Consider the following 17,294-nt stretch of genomic DNA (forward strand, 5'->3'; position numbering starts at 1 on the left):
AGAGTGAGGTTTCAATTAAACTATTCTGCCAGATGACGAAAACTGATGTTCAGCCTGATAGGTATGTCCTCTCTAGCATGATTAGTGCTTGCTCGCTTCTTTCATTGCTTCATCATGGCAAACAAATTCATGCTTATATTACAAGGAAACAATGTGATTTAGATGTTTTGGTAAATAATGTGCTTATTGATATGTATTCAAAGTGTGCACAATTGAGTATTGCACGTAAGTTATTCAATCATATGATTGTTAAGAATATCATCTCATGGACTACAATGATCGCTGGTTACATGCAGAATTCATTTCATTGGGATGCCCTATAGCTGTTTTTATTGATGAATGGACAGGGTTGGAGGCCAGATGGGTACACTTGCACATCTGTTCTGAATTCTTGTGGTGCACTTGAGGCTTTCGGCTATGGTAAACAGATACATTGCTACACTATCAGGGCTAACGTTGACCATGATGAATTTGTCAGGAATGGTCTTATTGACATGTACGCAAAATGTGATTCTGTAGCAGTTGTGAGGAAATTATTTGATACAATGGTTGATCACAATGTGGTTTCATTTAATGCAATGATTGAATGTTATGCTGAACAAGGTGAGCTTGAACCACTGGTTGATCTTTTTAACAAGATGAGGTGGACATCATTGAACCCGAGCCTGTTGACGTTTGTCAGTGTGCTGGGAGCATCACCATCATGCACAGATGTATGGTTGAGCAAACATATTCATGCCCTCATCATCAAGGTAGGAATGTCATTGGATATTTTTGCTGGAAGTGCTCTTGTCGATGTGTATTCCAAATCTTCCAGTGTAGATGATGCACGAACTATGTTTGAAGAGATGCAGGAAAGAGATGTTGTGGTGTGGAATGCTATGGTTTCTGGATATGCTCAAAATGCAAATGGCGAGGAGGCTCTCAAACTCCTCATAGAAATGCAGCATGAAGGAATGATTCCCAATGAGTTTACTTATGTGGTCGGCTTTATAACAGCTAGTCAATTAGCTTCTCTCTTACATGGTTCGCAGCTTCAAACTAGTTATTGTGCCTTTTTTGTTTGGCATGGCCTTTTAGTATTCTTTGTTTGAATTGGACATTGAGAGTGCCAACAAAACAAATAGAGAATGTTGCTTCCTTTCTTCTGAAATTTGAATTTTTATCTCTTGGTCTAAAATTTTATGACTTTATTAAGAGTGTTATTTCTGTTAGGATCAACTAGTTGGTTTTGTTGAAAGAAAGGTAGTTCTTTTTTTTCATCATTGAATTGTTTCCAAAGAGGGAGGGAGGGGGGTGGGTGGGAATTTTTCGACCGTATAAAGAAATTATTTATGTTTCATCTACCCACTTGATGAAACTTGTAGATACTTTGCTTATGAGCTATCATTTGATGGAAGCTATACTTTGAGGAGTTTTGTGATGCCATACCATATGTTGAACATCTAAATCTCCTTATTCAAAATTCAGTCCTGCAATCAACTGGGCTTGAAGTTTTTATCCCTTGAAAGCTTGCAAGAGTCTGTTAAGTTGTCACAAGAAATCCATTGTCTGCCAAAAGTTCATGAAACCAAGAAGCATGCTTTGGACGTTGTATCCTCAGACAGCTCGTATTATATTTTCTTTCTACTTGTTAACTTTGGAACTTTATTTGGTCATCTGTAATATTTTTCTCTTGTTGTTCAGGTGGCGAAAATGGTATTGTATGCTGCCAGTTGGACTATAAGAGAAATTCAGAAGTTGGCACTTGATCCCAGGTTAGCAAGCACTTTCCTTTTCTGCAGAAGTGAAAAAATAGACATATTTTGTTATGTTTTGCACGATGAAAAGTACTTAAAACAAGTTTTAATAAACATTTCAGGCTCAATTCTGATATCCAAATCGAAGACAGAAACCTTACATCTCTAGTTTCAGAGAACTTGGAAAAAATCACAAAGCAAAGACAAATCACATGCAGCTGAGCTTTCATTATTTGAGTTTGCTAGTGCTTAACCTTATTGGCAATGTATTATATGTAAGTTGATAATCATGATGGTATTTTATAACATAGATTACTTAATGTTGATGTATGATATATTTCTTTATGTGGAAGTTATATTGGTGAGAAAATTAGCACAGTGTTTGTGAAGTTGGCTTTGATTTTGAAATCTTGTTGTTGGTTTTATTGATTTTCCTTCAGCAAAAACATGGAAAATAAGTTGCGGCGGCGCATGAGGCACACGCCTTGCCTTGAGGCACGCCTCAAGGCGTATGAGTGTGCACGCCTCAAGGCGTATGAGGCGCACGCCTCAGGGCTCTTTTTTAAAAAAAAAATTAAAATTTTGCGATGGATTAACGATGGATATTATTCGTCGCTAATTTTCATCGATGATATGTTTTGCGACGGATTGTATTCCGTCGCAACTCCGTCACTAACTTGCCGACCAAAAGTTACCGACGAAATTTATCTGGATATATTCTGTCGCAAATTCGTCGCTAATTAGCGACAGATTTGCGACGAAAATAAGTCATCGCAAATCTGTCGCTAATTAGTGATGGATTTGCGACGGATAAATTTTATCAGAATTTAGCGACTAGAATTATGTGACGGCCGATATACGTCGCTAATCTGTCGCTAAACACGTTAACGACGAAATTGGCGACGGATTAGCGACGGATAGAGTCCGTCGCTACTTGGCATTTTTCTTGTAATGTATTTATAATGAAGTATATTGAAGCGATATACAACGGTGGAGAACCTTATTTCGACGTTGTATGACATTGTTAAACATGAATACAGGGTTTTCTTCAGTGTGGCATGCATAGATTCAGCTCTTTGTGTGCTTATCATACCTGCGCAAAAGTATTGTCTTCCATATGCCAATGCTCGCTTCTCTTTTTCTGCATATAAATTTTGTAACCAAGGACAGTCTTTAAGCTCGTATATCTTAATCATTTCCTCCTAATCTAACATAAAGGTGACCTCGTCTACGCTCTCAAGTACACACCTTGTACACTTTTTGTCAAACCCTGTCTTCTGATTAAATATGTGTCATATGTTCTTTGCTGCATTTTGAAAGATATGCCACAAACATAGGCGATGATGTGCATCTGGCTACACATAAAGCACTGCAGGCGCAATTGCGTGATCACCATCTATAAGTACAGCTTCAGGTTGTTTCTCATTCATTGCATGTGTAAATACTCTAAACAACCACTCAAAGCTTTCCTTGATCTGGTCATATAAAAAAGTGTTGCCTAATATACAATTCTGTGAGTGATGGTTCATTCCGACAAACTGCACAAATGGCCACTGTTCAGTATTAATCTTCACTGTAGTATTAAATACAAGCACATCATTGAAGCATTCATAATCTACTCTTGACTTTGAATCTTCCCAAAACATATTCACAGCATATCCATCTTCATCCAGTTGCATTCACTAAAGAAACCTGGGTCAATGCTTGATTTCTTCTGTAAGTAATCAACTAAAGAACATATTTCTTCATTCTTCATGTTATTTGTCTTCTTCCTTCTCAAGTGGTTTCTTAGATCCAAAGGTGTGAATGGCACATTATCGCGACCACCATCTATGTGGGCAAACAAATTATATGTCTTCCTTGGTGCAATGTCGACGCTATCGGCTATTTCAGCCATTGCAGCATGCGCTACAGTTACTTTACGATGTGACCTTAGCATAGGAGTAATAAATGATGCAGATAAATCATGATTATGATCATTGATTAAAGTACGAACTATAAATTTTCCATTCGGAAGTCTTCTCAACACCATTCTCGCTTGACATCCACATCTTGATTCTGGCATGCTCCTTGTTGGATTTCCAATTGATTTCTTTCAACCTTGCTTGGAACAAACATATGTCTTTCTCACTACAACACCCTGTGAACCAAGAAAACCTTCTAACACTGAAGCCAACTTTTAAGGCAAATTATTGTAAAAATTATATGCAGTTTCCTCATTATTAAACTGCAATCCTTCTACTGGAACATAATCAAGTGCACTTCCATATACATTCCCAGTGCCTACACTTTTATTAAGTGTACTGTCGTGATCATCTACCTTATTATCGAATTGCATTTCTTCTACTGGAACATTCAAGTCAAGAGTGAATCTAATGCATGCACCCTTCTTATCATGTGCATCATTAGTGCACATATTCACTTCTTCAGATGCGTCATTAGTATAGATGTTCAATTCTCCATATCTTTCAAATGATTGAGATAGATCATCTTCATTACAACTAGATGATAAGCTCACCACTGTTATAAGCAAGATATCAATTTGTGTTAGCAAATGCATACATTTACTATGATTTAATCAGGATGCAAATAACAACGGATACCGATAAGGTTAAGCAAGTCAAAGAAACGATTTAATGAATGACAGTATAAAAGAAACTGCGGTTTGATATTTGCTTATATTGAGCATCGAGTTGTTACTTACCATGCCAATAAAAGAAACGACATGTCGTCCATGTGTGTTGCCGATAACGCTTTCATTATATCCACAAGGTTATGAAGCGAGTTCAATAGAAATCGCTAACTGAGCAGCGATTTGAATACGAAAATCGCCACCGCATGTGTGTAACAATGTGTTTCTGCACGCACACATTTTCAAAGTTTGTCTACAAATATCTTACAAATATATACTACAAAACATATAATATCTTACAAATCGATATACATATCGAATAATATATTGAAAATCAATACGATAATTCAGCATAATAACTTACAAATCGACTATACAAAACCATAATATCTTAAAAGTTGATAAATATATCGCAAAATATATTACAAATCGATACGAAAGAAATTGAGCATAATAGCAAACAAATCGATATTAACTAACAAAATAATACCTCATAAATCGGCAGTATGTTACTAATACAGCGGTTAGAGATACAATGCATATACTGAGTGAATGGAGGATACCTGATGGGGTAGAGGCCCTTCCTAGCATTTGTAAACAAACATTCTTGTCAACAGGTCCCAGCGACTTACAAACATCGATAAGTTTTCAACCATCATAAGGACAAGATCTACCTGCAATAACAGAACAACGCCTTAATGGCACATGATGGCATGTGTTCTTCATCGATAGCATGATGAGATAGAAAGCTACTCACGATGCCTTAATGGCACTGATTGGAATGTTTGTGCGTCATTGCTTTCTTCCATAATGCCTAACGACAACGAAAAAGAAGAGAAGACACGGGAATGTTTTGTAACACAAGGCAGGAACGAGAAAGAGACAATGTGGTGTCAAACAGGATAAAAAACAAGGCGGGAACCTCGACTGGAGACGACGGCAAAGTTTGCGTTGTCAATGGGAGCTACTGTTACAGCAAATGGCACAAGAGTTTAATAAATAGTTAACATAAAACTTTCTGAATGGAGGACTTTTTTGTCAACCGTCGTTTACCAACTTTTGAATGGAGGACTTTTTTGTCATTTTCTCAAACCGTGGTTTTCCAACTTTTGAATGGAGGATATTTTTGTCATTTTATCGAATCATCGTTTCATGGCAAGAATAGCAAGAAAAGGTACTTAAGTCTTTGCAACCGCACCAGACTCCGATGCTAAGTGATGCCGACACACACGGGAATACGAGCCCCATGTGCTTACATACGTGGCACTCATTCGAACCCCCGAACACGAGATGTGGAATTCAATGCATCATCGGGGGAGAACATACACCACCCTCCCGATAGAAAGTGAGTGAGGTGGTTTTTCTTAAAAGAGGTTGGGTTTGAACAATTGGGGCTTAGCTTGTTTGGCAGGAGCAGTTAGGGAAAGTTACCTTGTATTGGGATGTTGCAAGTTTGAATCCCAGTGGTATGATTGTATAACTGATAGGAGTCTGCCTAACCCCAGCTTTCTCAGTCTAAAAACAAGGTTGGGTTTGCCCAACAAGCATCACACAAACCCAGACAACCTGAAGCATTTCCCTAGTCTTGTCAGGTTCGGACCAGGTTTTGGTGGGTCAGGCTGGGCCCTTTAAGCCAATAATAGGTAAACGAGGCTGAGTTCCACTGATATTTTATTTTGACCCTACCCAGGCCCTGCTCGTTCACCAGGTCAAATCCCACTCTTGTCGGGCTTACTGCCAATGACAGCTCAAACCCAGCCCATTGCACACCCTTAATTTTCTCCAGTTATAAAAAAAAAATTAAAAAAAACATCATGATCTGTGTAACTAATCCTAAATTCATTCTCTGTTATGATTAACGGTCAACCTAGAGAGCGTTTTTTTGAGTACCCGAGGCATCAGATAAGGGGACTCGCTTTTGACATATCTCTTCTTTGTATGGAGAGGCTTAGCAGGAAACTACAGATTGAAGAAGAGAGGAGGAATATTATTCCTTCTGCAGTCAGATCTTTTCGATGGAGTCATAGTCTTTATGGAGATGATGCTTTATTTTTCATCAAAGATGAAGAAGATAATTTGTGATCATTGTTGAGGAATTTGAACAAAAGTCTGAGCTCAAGGTGAGCAAGAAAAAAACTATGATGTTTGTGGGCGAGCTAAACTCATGGTCTAGCCTAGTTAGGATTAAATACTTGAGTAGAAAGTCCCTTTGGTTTAGGTGGTCCTATAGGATGGCTTCATGGGGATGGAAGGGTATCCGAGAAAGTATGATCATTTTAGATATATGAGCCAAATGGTCTATAAGAGACGGTAGGAAGGTGAGTTTTTGGATGGATCATTGGGTTGGTCATTTTTCCCTTGTGTGTCTTCTAAAAGGTCATAGGAACTTTAGAGAGTACCAAGAGCTTAGTCATTTAAAAGTACAAGAAGTCATTGAGGAGTCTTGTAGGGATAAGTGTTATTGCTAGCATCCGGATTTATAAAGGAGTTGGTGGAGGAATTTTCAAAGAACACTTTAGAGGAAGTTTGTGGTTGGATGGAAAAGATTTCTCTGTAAATGAAGGTTGGGAGTCCATTAGAGAGAAGGGTGAACCATTCAGGATGGCGGAAATGATTTGGTATAAAAACCATAGTTCAAGGGTGGTGTTAACTCTTTGATTCTCAATCAAGGAGAGATTAGTGACTCAAGATATGCTGGAAAAAAAGAGGATTCCAATTAGCCAGCATTTTATGCAGAAAGTAGAAGGAGAAAGTAAACCACATTTTTATAATGTGCAAGAGGGCTAAGCTAGTGTGGGAGGTCACACAGTACTTTAACTCAAATGATAAGATTCGAGGGAGTGTTGGTGAGGCTCTAATGAGGTGGAGCGCACTAAAGTGGTTGAACAAAGCCATTAAATTAGTGTGGCTTGTGTCCATCTAATTGGTGGTGAGAGGTTTATGGGAAATCAAAAATAAAATTATCTTTGAGGATTGGATAGCAGAAGATGGAAGAATAGTAGCTCACACTCGTGAGAAGGTGCTGGTAATTTTGAAATGAGTCAATCATAACATAACCTCTGGTTGGCTATATGCAGGTAGATGGATACCTCCGGTTAAGGGATGATTCAAGGTATCGGTGGCAAGTTGGAAGTCTGATGACCTAAAGGTTGGGTTCTCTGTTAGAGACCTCAAAGGTTATTTTCTGAAGTTAGGATGGTTAGTCGTGAAAATAAATGAGGAAGAGAAGGAGCATAGATGGTGGTATGATGTTGTCAGCGATCTAGACGAGAATCTCAATATTATTATTGAGTCTTTCAAAAAAGAGTTAGTTGAGGATGTAAAAGCCATGTTAGAGGGAAGACATAGGAGAGGATCTAATATTGTATGATAAACTGTTATCTTTCAACAGAATCCACTACAAGTGGTGTCCAAGATCTCAAAACTATCTTGCAGAAAATCTGGCGAAGATGGGGAGCATTCAAGTTTGACAGAATTTGGAAAGATAAATCACCTGAATGGTTCTCGTCTTTAGAAATTTTGTGATTTATGTATTTTTTTAATTGATGTACTGGTCGAGGTCTTGCCTAACCCCAGCTTGATTATCAAAAAATAAAAATAAGAAAAAGGGTAATATCCGCTATTAATAAAATACTACATTATTGACTTGAAAGTCATTAGTACAAACTGTATCAACTCAATTTCTCCACACAGCAGCATAATTTGTTTATTTAGGGTTGCACTTTGGATTATGCTTTTTCAACTCTTGAAAAGTCTACTTATATGTCAAGATTCAAAACTCATTTTCTACTAAGCAAACCATATAGATCGCGTGTAGTTTGATTTAGAACATGAACAAAAGATATGAAAAGACAGTGATTTCTACTCAATACCAGAATACCTTCATGGTAGTCAATATTTTATCAAGAGCCATATTGGCCATTAAGGCTATATTTGGAGCCTGATGGAAACATCATTTACATGTCTCGCCAAAATGATTTTCTAATAAGATGTAATGTTATATGGATGAAATTGCTAAAATCATCCTCGTGAATGGTGTAGAAATGTGGTGATGGGGCTGCCAACTTCATTTTTCAGTATCATAATTACCAGGAAACAAAATGAAGCAGAAAGCAGGATATGGCTGTGGAGCGATTATGCAAGTATTTAAAAAAATGAAAAAGAAAACATATAGAAAGCAATACGAAGCACGGGTAAAAGCAAATAAGAAATTACATGAACACAAGTATCAAATCATATAAAATCAATATGCAAGCTTGTTATTAAAAAAAAATTATATTTTAATATAAAAACATAAGAAGTGAGTGGGAATTAAAATGAAGAGAGATGAAAATGTTAAAAAAGTGAAAGAAAAACAATTTAGAAAACAAAGAGGAAGCTAGTTCCCAAAAAGAGGAATCAAGTTTCCCCTATTTCATAAGTAGGTTTCCTTAAGTTTCCTCTGTTTTTGGGGAAGCATGGAGCTTCCTGAGGCTTCTCCATATAGCAATAAGCTGCTGGTAACCACGCACAGTATTGTGTTTTAACAACACCACTGCTCTCAAACAGCAAAGGGCATGACAACACTAGCAGAAACCATGACACAAAAGCGCCTAAGGTTTTTTTGGAAGAAGACAAGGAGTTAACTATTATTAGAATGTGACAAATTACAAGGTTGAAGAGGACTCAACCAACATTGAAAATAAATCAGGAGATGCACCCCTAAGTTTTGATTAATTAGGGAAAAATAAAAAATCAACTGATCAATTCTTCTTAATTGAAATTGATTGGCAATTCAGTAAATCGTGATTAATCATCTCTCTCTCTCTCTCTCTCTCTCTCTCTCTCTCTCTCTCTCTCTCTCTCTCTCAATTGCATTATTTAATTTTCTATATCAAATTTGTGCCTGCAATTCAAATTTCTTAAATCCCAATTGACTAAAATATGAAGCTATCTAGGACACAAAGCAATTCTTGTAATTCAAATCCAACATTGAAGCTAAAAAAGGGAAATAAAAGTAATAGAATCAATTTGTAGAACCTATGGCTATGATACAAAAATACTAAAATTGAAACCAAATGATATATTCTACTTAATGCTAAAAAATAATGATTAGTCAATGTAGTTACTGCTCTATTATTAAAAATGTGTTGAGCTACCAACCGACACTCGGCTTGTCTGGTAGGATCAGCTAGTACACGACACCTTGTGTAGGGACGTTGCAGGTTCAAAACCCAATGGTATAGTTGTATAACTGGTAGGGGTCTGTCTAACCCCAGCTTGCCTTTCAAAAAAAATGTGTTGAATTCACCTTATTGGAAGCAAAAGATACAGAAAATGCTTCGGTTTTTTTATATTTTAGGAAAGCAGGTTATATGTTCCCCCCTGAACAGGGCAGTTAGCTACATCTCATGTTTGTGGGTTCCAAAGAGCACCACGTATATAAGTATGTGTGTCTCGTATCCCCATGTTTGTCAGCATTAATTAGTGTTGGAGTTTGATGCGATTGCAAAGACTTAAGTACCCTCTCCTCCATTGGTGCAAAAAAAAATGACGATTCTTGAAAAAGAGTGGTTGTAAAGACTTAAGTACCCCGAAGATGATTATTTAAGACCCAGTCTCTGCACTGCAGGATTATCCGAGAAAGAAATCTCTCCTGGAGGAGGCCATGAACATCAACCCTCTCACTCTCTCTCTCCCTTCTCTTTCTGCTTCTGTTCACATCCAGCAGAAGATCTTACATTGCTCCATCAAGCACCGACTGACCTGCACATTGACTATTGTGGAGCCTGATTCAGAGTTTTTACCCTTACAGGAGGAGGGTTTGTGGGCTCCTCCCAGCGTGGGTAGCATCATTCAACTAAATGAGTTGTAGATCCTGATTCAGAGTTTTTACCCTTACAGGAGAGGGGTCTGGGGGCTCCTCCCAGCGTGGGTAGCATCATTCAACTTGAAGAGTTATGGAGTCTGATTCAGAGTTTTTACCCTTACAGCAAGGGGGGTCTGAGGGCTCTTCCCAGCGTGGGTAGCATCATTCAACTTGAAGAGTTGTGGAGTCTGATTCAGAGTTTTTACCCTTACAGAAGGGGGGTCTGAGGGTTCCTCCCAGCGTGGGTAGCATCATTCAACTTGATGAGTTGTGGAGCTTGATTTAGAGTTTTTGCCCTTATAGGAGGAGGGTTTGGGGGCTCCTCCCAGCGTGGATAGCATCATTCAACTTGATTCATTGTGGAGCCTGATTCAAAGTTTTTGCCCTTACAGGATGGGGATTTGGGGGCTCCTCCCAGCGTGGGTACCATCGTTCAACTTGATTCGTTGTGGAGCCTGATTTAGAGTTTTTGCCCTTACAGGAGGGGGTTTTGTAGGCTCCCCCCGGCACGGGTTCTGGGTGTCGTGGTCAAAAAATGCACAAGGTGTCATGGTGAGAAAGACATATGTTTGTTTCAAGCAAGGTTGGAAGAAATCAATGGAAAATTCAACAAGGAGCATGCCAGAATCAAGATGTGGATGTCAAGCGAGAATGGTGTTGTGCAACTCAAATAACACAGAATAGTAGGGGTCTGGTTTTTAGTTAAAATGGAGAATGAAATGACAATAGAAATCGCTGAAAATTTACAAGAACAAACTAGACTCAATAACGAAGACATCATTTTTTACGGATTTGGAATATGACCTTCGGTTAGGGAGATATGGCCCTGACAAGTTGGTCCTAATTCGGGTAGCGATTTACAGCGACTTGCTTACTGAATAACACTACAAATCGCTATAGTGATTTGCGGAAGACACTACAAATCACTATAGTGAGATTCAACAACATTATAAATCGTTGTGGGGCTCGTTGGAGACCCAAACACACTATAAATCGCTATAGTGATTTGCGGAAGACACTACAAATCGTTGTTGAAAAGCCGGATAACACTATAAATCGCTATAGTGATTTGCGGAAGACACTACAAATCATTGTTGAAAAGTCGGATAACACTATAAATCGTTGTGGGGCTCGTTGGAGACCCAAAAATACTATAAATCGCTATAGTGATTTACGAAAGACACTACGAATCATTGTTGAAAAGCCGGATAACACTATAAATCGTTGTGGGGCTCGTTGGAAACCCAAAAACACTATAAATCGCTATAATGATTTGCGAAAGACACTACAAATTGTTGTTGAAAAGCTGGATAACACTATAAATCGTTGTAGGGCTCGTTGGAGACCCAAAAACACTATAAATCGCTATAGTGATTTACGGAAGACACTATAAATCGTTGTTGAAAAGTCGGATAACACTATAAATCATTATGGAGCTCGTTGGAGATCCGAAAATACTACAAATCGCTGTAGGAAAGCCCGATAATACTACAAATCGCTGTTGGAAGGCCCCAAAAAAATTTGGTCCGGAGGGCGCTGCCCCCCGCCAGGGGCGACCCCCCCTGGACCCCCGCCCGCTGACCGCGCAGCGGGATCCACGTCGGGGGGGAGGCCCCGGACCCCTCTCCTGTAAGGGCAAAAACTCTAAATCAGGCTCCACAACTCATCAAGTTGAATGATGTTACCCACGCTGGGAGGAGCCCCCAAACCCTCTCCTGTAAGGGCAAAAACTATGAATCAGGCTCCACAACTCATCAAGTTGAACGATGCTACAGTCAGTGTGCAGGTCAGTCGGTGTTTGATAGAGCAATGTAGGATCGTCTGTTGGATGTGCACAAAAGTAGAGAGAGAAGGGAGAGAGAGTGAGAGGGTTGATGTTCATGGCCTTCTCCAGGGAGAAATCTTTGTCTCCCTTGATTTCTTCTCTAGAGAGAGGGTTTTACAGTGTTTTACGGAGAAAGAAGAAGAAGAAGACTTTGAAGAGTCAACATCATCCTCAACTTTCTGGATGAAGGACATGTTTGTCCTTTTTTTGAACTGTTTGTTTTTTCTTTTTTGAATGAAGAGCATTTTTGTCATTTTCTCAAACCATCGCTTTATGAGAAGAATAGCAAGAAATGGTATTGAAGTCTTTGCAACCACACCAGACTCCAATGCTAAGTGATGTCAACATACATGGGAATACGAGCCCCATGTGCTTGTGCTCATTCAGACCCCGAACACATACGTGGGATTCAGTGAATCATCCGGGGAGAACATACACCACCCTCTCATATTTTAGCTTTTCTTCGTTTTTTATGTAAATGAATACTATGTCTTCATGAATAAAAATATACCTCTAATTATTTATCAATCAAATCCATTTACTAATAACCAGTTAGGAAGGCGTTACCTTTGGCTTTCCAAAAGCATAAGACATGCCATTAACTGCATAATAAAGATTACATGGCACTAAATGTGCTCGTATGAGCACATTAACTTTTTTTGAAAGAAAAGTATAATATCATTGATAGGAAGAAATCTCACAAACATAGGACAAGTGATAAGGTATCACGACTCGCAGAAAACAGGTTGAATCAGAAACAAAAACCAGAATCGTTACACCTTTTAGATACTGAACATTTGAAGATTGGAAACCAAGTTCGCTAAATCGCTGCTCTTCCCTGGCCGATCCAGCTTAAATCCTGGTCCGGCCATTTCAGTCTCGCCCTCCTGCTTATTTCCAGCTTCATGGGAGTAAGAAGCTGGGCCGCTCTGTGATGCAATCCCCTGAAAATTCTGTCATTATGATCCAGCCAAATGACCCTTCATGCCGACAGCCACCATACCCTCCAAACGAAAACCCAGTCATTACGCCGATGCCTTAGATGATCAGCTATCAGCGCCTCTCCGAGAAAAGAAAGACCTCTTCTTTTTTTTTAAAGTACGAGCACATTAACAAAAGTTTTAAATGACAGAATAATGGTAGCTAAATTCTTCTGATAAATTGAAGCTTTTTGTTTTTTGACTTCACATTATATGCAGCGACACTGCATGGTGGGCATGAAATGACCTGCCCGACAATCATCAATCTTGGCATTTCTTGTGGCAAGTGCATTGCTCATCTCAAAAAATGTTAAGATTGATGGTCAGTAATAGCGGGCCAGAATGCTAAGCATATAAAGCTACTGCATAAAAATTAGCCATTGTTTTTCTTGCTTTTTATAGAGAAGATAATTGATAAAAAAAATACCACCGCCGATAAGGATAACGATAAAGTTACCGAAAACATACAGAATAGTAATGTGATTGATAAGGATAAAGACAGAGTTAATGCATAGTCGGTTCAGTCTAGAACACTGGTTTTCAATAATAACAAAAGTCTGAATTTGTTGAAAGACAAGGATGTTCTTAAAGCCGGTAGAAGTTCTGAGAAGATTGAACCAGGCATAACGTGAAGAGTCCACGATCATCAGCTCTATCTGATAAACGATAGAGCCCGATTTCATTAAAAATGTAGTTTATCTGTATTTTATTTTATTGTATTTGGTAATCTCATTGATGTAACCATTTTTGCATATATATATATATATATATATATATATATATATATATATATATATATATATATATATCGGTTTCTCTGTGAAAAATGTATAGGGAAAATCAAGTTTTCTCAAGCGTCTATATTCCTTTTATGGTATCAGAGCTATTCAACTCCCACAAGTTTCCAATGGCTTCTACATCGCTCTTTGTTGCTCCAGTGATTCAGTGGAATGCTATTGCCAGCCTACTTTCGATTAAACTGAATCGAGACAATTACTTACTATGAAAATCGCAGCTCAAATCCATTATGCTTAGTCAAGACCTTCTTAAATTGATCGATGGCACTTTCTCTCAACCGGGCCTCGTCATCACTGCGGAAAATGATGAAAAAATCAAAAATCCAAATTATTCTATTTGGATTCATTCTGACCAACTTGCCCTCAACTGGATTAAAGCAACCATGTTTGAAATCGTTCTCGATCAAATTATGAGAACAAAAACGCCGCGTGAAGTATGGCTTATCTTAGAAAAAGCTTATGGGTCTCAATCTCATTTGAGACTCATGATCCTAAATAAAGATCTAACTTTCATCAAGAAAGAAAATATGTACATGTTGTCTTATTTAGATCGCATAAGGTTTCTTGCCAACTCCCTTGCTGCTGCCAATCATCCCGTAGAGGATGAAGACCTAGTCCAAATAACCTTGAATGGTCTTCCTCTTGAGTATGAAAGCTTCATGACATCATTAATCAGGCACTGTATTCTTTCCCTGATATCTATGATTTGCTTCTCAACCAGGAGAAACGGGTGCTCTTAAATCACGCTAAGCCCTTTGAAATATCTGGAACCCAGCAAACGTCCTTCACTACCTCTAGAAGACGAGGCCATGGCCGCAGGTCTTATCGTGGTCACGGTAGAGGACAAGGTAGAATTTTTTTTTCAAATTCGTCCTCCACCAATCTTGTACCTCAGAGTCCAGGTACTCGTGGAGTTGTTACTTATCAGTATTGCGACAAACGTAGCCATACCGCTAAAAATTGTTGGGATATTCCTAAAGCCTTCTCTGCTATGTCACTTCAGCAAGCCACTGATGACTACTGGTACCCTGACACTGGCGCTACAAATCATCTATCTATGGATGATCAACAACTCTCCAATAAGTCATCATGCCATGGCGGTGAGCAAATCATGGTTGCCAATGGTAAGATGCTTCTCATCTCTTTCACTAGTAATCTTACTCTAACATCTCGTGGTTCTTCCTTTGATCTAAAGAATGTTCTTTTTGTTCCTGCTATCATGAAGAATCTGTTATCTGTGAGTCAGTTCACTAAAGACAATGATTGCATCTTTGAATTTACTCCTATGAATTTCTTGTCAAGGTCCGTCAGACAGGCAAGATTCAACTCAGGAGACTGAAATCCAGCATGGGACTCTACCCAATTAAATCAGATAGTTGCATGCAGATGGCAGCTTATGCAGGCAAAGCAGCTTCTTTTGACATATGGCATCAGCGTCTTGGACATGCCAACAAGAAAATTATTTTTTTTTAAATTCCAGTAATGTTATTTTTGTTAATAAAAATAATTCCACAAAAGTTTTTGCGAGTTGCCTTGTCGGTAAAGCTCACAAACTTTCTTTTGGACGATCTTTGTCTTCGACGTCTTCTCCTCTTGAACTTCTTCATGTTGATGTGTGGAGGCTTGCCCCAGTACCTTTGCATGATGGTTTTCAATTTTATCTTCTACTGGTTGATGATTTTACTTGTTTCTCCTTGTTGTTTCCTTTATATGTTAAGTCTCAAGTGTTTGAAATTTTCAAGACTTTCAAAAGTGTTATTGAAAAGCAACTCCAAGAGCCTATTCTCTCTTTTCAAACTGACAATGGTGGAGAGTTTACTAGTGATGAGTTTGACAGCTTTCTATAGGAACATGGCATACTGCATCGGTTTTTGTGCACACACACACCAAAACAAAATGGGTTTATTGAGCGCAAACACCGGCATGTCGTTCAAATAGAGCTCAGTCTTTTGCATACCTCTTCTCTATCATATTCTTTCTGGGTTGATGTTTTTCGCACTGCCACTTACATCATTAATCGTCTCCCAACCCTTGTCCTAAATCGCAAGACCCCGTACAAACTTTTTTTTTACAAACCTCCCGATTACAGCCATCTCGGTGTCTTCGGTGCCCATTGCTATCCACTTTTAACACCTTATCGCACCTCTAAATTTCAGCCCAAAACCTCACCTTGTGTTCTTCTTGGCTTTTCCTCCAGCCACAAGGGATATTTTTGCTATGATCCCTCTCATAATCGCACCTATATGATTACCTTATTGGTATTGAACCATAGTCTGCTTCTTTCTCTCCCCTTTTTCTAACTGGGGTCTCACTAATTGTGTCCTTCTTCCTCTCCCTCCTCTTCTCCCCTCTCAACCGACCCCCCCCCCCCCCCGATGACTCAGCTCATCCAATTTCTTATGTTTCCAGTGCTCCTCCCACTCTGGTCCCTGTTCCAAACCCATCTGTCTCCTCATCTCCAATACCCACATCTGTTGTCAGTCAACCGATTGATCACACTCATCCCATGGTCACTCGTTCCATGACCAACTCCCTTAAGCCTCGTGCTTTCCTCTTGACTCACTATCCCATCTCCCTTGAGTGCTTTGGCGCTGTCCTCCTCCCAACTGAACTGACCTCCTTCAAGCAAGCTAATCTTGATCCCAAGTGGCGCACAGCCATGCCTGATGAATTCAATGCTCTTAAACTTAATCACGCTTAGCATCTTGTCCCTCCTCTTCCGCATGATAACGTTATTGGCTCCAAGTGGGTGCTTCGATTTAAACGACATGTTGATGGTTCTGTTGCTCGCTATAAAGCTTGCCTCATTGCTAAGGAGTTTCATCAAGAAAAAGGCATCGATTACTTTGAGACGTTTAGCCCTGTAGTAAAGCCTACCACTATTTGTGTTGTTCTTGCGCTTGTCATCTCTTTAGACTGGCCAGTTCATCAGTTGGATTTTAATAATGCTTCTCTTAATGGTCTATTCTCTGAGAACGTTTATATGACACAGCCTCCTGGTTTTGTTGATCCTTCTTGCCCTCAGTATGTCTGCAAACTTGATAGGGCTTTGTATGGCCTCAAATAGGCTCTGTGTGCATGGCACCAGCGCCTCAATTCTTATCTGCTATCCCGCAATTTTCGTATTTCGCTCTCAAATGCTTCATTATTTATTTTCCAAGACCGTGGCCTGGTTATCTATTTACTTGTTTTTATTGATGACATTATTATTACTGGCGGTTCTTCTCTTGCTATTCAGGAATTAATTAAGTGCCTTAGCGTTGCCTTCTCCATCAAAGATCTTGGGCGGCTAAATTATTTTTTGGGCATTGAAGTTATTTATGCCCCCTCAGGGCTCTTTCTCAGCCAGCGCACATATGCTCTTACGTTACTCTAGCATGCCTCTATGGCTGGCGTCAAGCCCATCATCATGCCATTAAGCTCCACCTCTCGACTATCAAAGGATAATGCTACTCCCTTTCATGATTCTACTT

At 39.1% G+C, this 17,294-nt stretch overlaps 1 long non-coding RNA gene across 1 annotated transcript; it reads left to right on the forward strand.

Annotated features, from left to right (window-relative positions):
• Positions 1-737: 737 nt before the first annotated feature.
• LOC149815796 (uncharacterized) lies at positions 738-2,055 on the forward strand. Its single transcript, XR_016427813.1, has 4 exons — positions 738-752; positions 855-1,026; positions 1,687-1,757; positions 1,862-2,055. It is a non-coding gene; the product is annotated as an uncharacterized LOC149815796 (long non-coding RNA).
• The last annotated feature ends 15,239 nt before the right edge of the window (positions 2,056-17,294 follow it).

This window comes from Nuphar pumila, chromosome 15, assembly GCF_984573655.1.
Source record: "Nuphar pumila chromosome 15, dmNupPumi1.hap1.1, whole genome shotgun sequence".
Classification (NCBI taxonomy): domain Eukaryota; kingdom Viridiplantae; phylum Streptophyta; class Magnoliopsida; order Nymphaeales; family Nymphaeaceae; genus Nuphar; species Nuphar pumila.